The sequence below is a fragment of the Sminthopsis crassicaudata genome, chromosome 1 (assembly GCF_048593235.1).
Source record: "Sminthopsis crassicaudata isolate SCR6 chromosome 1, ASM4859323v1, whole genome shotgun sequence".
Taxonomy (NCBI): Eukaryota; Metazoa; Chordata; class Mammalia; order Dasyuromorphia; family Dasyuridae; genus Sminthopsis; species Sminthopsis crassicaudata.
In genome coordinates, this window is record NC_133617.1 from 236,122,309 (window position 1) to 236,126,325 (window position 4,017).

The following is a 4,017-nucleotide window of genomic DNA, read 5'->3' on the forward strand; positions in this document are numbered from 1 at the left end:
TGTGGTTATAATCTGTATAAAAACATTCTTTACATTGCCAAAAAACACACACTGAGATTTTTTTTAACTCTTAAACTACCTCTGTTTCCAATAAGAATCAAGTTACAGCCAGTTTCTTCCAAGAATATATCTCTATTGTGTAAACAGAAGTTCTATGTAGAAATAATTCATTTTTAAATCCAGTTTATGTTTCATTTTATAATTAAAGTACATGAACAAATATTAATATGCTAAAGAGAACCTAAAAGAAATGGATTCTTTCCTATTTTGAGAGGCAGTGAATACAAAAGAATCTCAGTCAAGAGGACCTACTTGACCATCTCAGTGCTCTCGGATTACATTCCCTGAAACTCTTAAGTTACAGAAAAGGTACAACTTGATCTATAATGGCTGAGACAATGTCTTCATTTAGAATTCCTATTCTAATGAAACCACACATCAAGTTCCTCTTCTTTAGTATTGTGATCAAAGATTCAAATCTCTCAAATAACTTCCTAGGCAGGGTGGTAGATCCTATTCTGTTACCCAGTTTTTCTCAAGATCGTATTAAATCTTAAAACTGTGCGCCCCAAACCCAGTTCCTCCTGCCTTCGCCCCCTCACACTTCTCTCCCTCAGGATTCCTTTCTTAGAGGATTTTTCCAGTTCGAGATTCAGCCAGAGACACTGCAACTTTCACCCCAACCCTCCCCTCCAGAGCCCCGTATTATATAACATCGAGGCAGAAGCGCAGCACTCATGCAGCCTGGACCACCTCGGAGATATTTGTGTGAGCAGGCTAACACAAGCAGACCAAAGATCAGCTCGCCAAGTCTGTCTGACATGGACAACCGCAGTCCCCAAGCAAATCAGCATACTAAGCAGGCAGTTCCCCTCGACATTATTTGGAGAGAAGAAAGTTTGCACAGCGGAGCCATGAGCACACAGCAGGAAACCAGGACTTTCATGGTGTGAGACTATTGGTGTCCGAGGGGATGCTCAACATTTCCACAGCCATACGTGTTTAATTTGCCTTCTGCAAGGGTGGTCAGAAGACCCAGAAAGACTTTCTGATGGGCGGCCGGAAGATGATCACGGTGCCCGTAGCTCTATCCCACCATCACAATCCTGGGTATCCCCGCCGAGAACTATCGCTTCGGGGCCATATTCACCATGTATGAGTTCTCTTATATCATTGTAGTCATCACCTCGGAAGTCTTTCTCCCAGTCTTTTATAAGCTGGGAATTACCAGCACCTACGAGTATCTAGAGCTTCATTTTAACCAACACATTCGCCATTGTGGAACGATTCTGGTCATTCTCCAAACGATTTTGTACATTGGAGTTGTCATTTATGCTACAGCTCTTGCAAGTAAGTGATCTCAACTTGTGGGGCACAATCATTGCCACGGAAGTGTTATGCACCTTCTATAGCTCAAAGGGTGGATTCAAAGCTGTTGTCTGGATCCATGTTTTCCAAGTTAGAATCAAGAAGGCTGGATTTTTTTCTATGATCATACAGGGCACTGTGGTTCAAGGTGGAATCAAAAATATCCTAATTGATTCCTATCATGGAGGAAGATTAAACTTCTGGGACTTCAATCCCAATCTTCTTTGAAGATATACCTTCTGGACAATCATCAACGGCAGTTTTATCACCTGGCTCATCATCTATGGCATCAATCCAGTTCAAGTCCAGAGGTACAAGACCTGCAAAAACCATTTCTATGCAAAAATGGCTCTTTGTGTAAATATTACAGGATGCTGGGCAATTCTTGCTTCCACAACAATATGTGGTCTTGTCCTTTATTCAACATTGAGCACTGTGTCTGCCCGAGTCAATGCTTTAGCTACAATAACAATCTCAGACCTCCTCAAACCTCACTAGCTACAATAACAATCTCAGATATCCTCAAACCTCACTTCCCATCACTCTCTTAAAAGACTCTGTTTTGGCTTTGTAAAGTGACAAATGTGCTGTATGGAGTCCTATGCATTTGGAATGGCAGCTGTAGCATCACTTATGGGAGCTTCGTTACCTTTTGAGGCTGTTTTCTTTGGGCATTTTGGTATCCTTTGCCAAATCATTGGGGACATTTATAGGACTTACTACTGGATTTGTCATTTCTCTCTGGGTTGGAATTGGAGCTCAGCTCTATCCTCCCCCCCCCCTTTCTGTAGAACAATTTACTTTTGAGTCTCATTACTGATGGCTGTAACATAACCAATTTCCACCACCAGAAGAATTGGACCACAACTTCAGGAACACTAGTTTCTCCAAATGCATTTGAAATTCATAGTGCTGGTGTTGCTACTGGGTTTGTATCCCAAAGAGATCTTAAAGAAGGAAAAGGTACCTGTATGTGCAAGAATGTTTGTGGCAGCCCTCTTTGTGGTGGCCAGAAACTGGAAAGTATGTGGATGCCCATCAAATGGAGATTGGCTGAATAAATTGTGGTATATGAATACTATGGAATATTATTGTTCTGTAAAAAATGACCAACAGGATGATTTCAAAAAGTCCTGGAGAGACTTACATGACCTGATGCTGAGTGAAATGAGCAGGACCAGGAGATTATTGTATACTTAAACAACAATACTATATGATGATTAATTCTGATGGATGTGGCCATTTTCAACAAGGAGATGAACCAAATCAGTTCCCACAGAGCAATAATAAACTGAACCAGTTACACCCAGCAAAAGAACTCTAGGAGATGATTATGAACCACTACATAGAATTCCCAATCCCTCTAATTTTGTCCGCCTGCATTTTGGATTTCCTTCACAGGCTAAATATACACTATTTCAAAGTCTGATTCTTTTTGTACAGCAAAACAACTGTTTGGTCATGTATACATATATTGTATTTAATTTATACTCTAACATATTAAACATGCATTGGTCCACCTGCCATCTAGGGGGAGGGGAAAAATTGGAACAAAGGGTTTGGCAATTGTCAATGTCGTAAAATTAGCCATGCATAAATCTGGTAAATAAAAACTATTTTAAAAAGAAAGAAAGAAAGAAAGAAAGAAACTCATAGTGTTGAAAGAACTCCCCTAATGGATAAATGGTATTCCTTATCTTTCCTGTACTTTAGCACCATTGGAATGTTGGTCACTATATTTGTGGGAATAATTGCCAGTCTCCTAACAGGAGGAAGGAAACAGATCATAAATGACAGATTTCTACTAACCAAAGAAGACTTTTTATCCAACTTTGATATTTTCAGGAAGAAATGGGTTTTAAATCAGCAACTTTATGTAGTAGAAGATAGTGAAACTAAAAAGCCTGACTTCAACCAACCAACTAATGAATCAACACAGAATTTTAAAGGATCAACTACAATTAGTTCCTTATTGTATGAATAATGAATCTGTGAAATGGTCACATTATTTTAATCTTCATTACAGATTTTCAATGGGCTAGCATAATTATATTTATATATAATTATAATTTTGAATAGTGCAAATTCAAATACAGTTATCCCTTCCACATTCTTTTCCTATGATGGTTTTGATATATCATGAGTTGGCTTAAGAAATTAAGTGGGCCTGATTTATAGGAAATCAAACCATTCTCCAATTGATAAATGGTCAAGGGATATGAACAGACAATTCTCAGAGGAAGAAATTGAAACTATATCCACTCACATGAAAGAGTGTTCCAAATCACTACTGATCAGAGAAATGCAAATTAAGACCACTCTGAGATACCACTACACACCTGTCAGATTGGCTAAGATGACAGGAACAAATAATGACAAATGTTGGAGGAGATGTGGGGAAATTGGGACACTAATACATTGCTGGTGGAGTTGTGAAAGAATCCAGCCATTCTGGAGAGCAATCTGCCCAAAAAGTTATCAAACTGTGCATACCCTTTGACCCAGCAGCGCTACTACTGGGATTATATCCCAAAGAAATACTAAAGAGCGGAAAGAGACATATATGTGCCAAAATGTTTGTGGCAGCTCTTTTTGTTGTAGCTAGAAACTGGAAGATGAATGGATGTCCATCAGTTGGAGAATGGTTGG

At 39.1% G+C, this 4,017-nt stretch overlaps 1 pseudogene; it reads left to right on the forward strand.

The window, feature by feature from the left end:
• The first annotated feature begins 914 nt into the window (after positions 1-914).
• Positions 915-3,352, forward strand: LOC141549626 (sodium-coupled monocarboxylate transporter 1 pseudogene; annotated as a pseudogene).
• Positions 3,353-4,017: the final 665 nt, after the last annotated feature.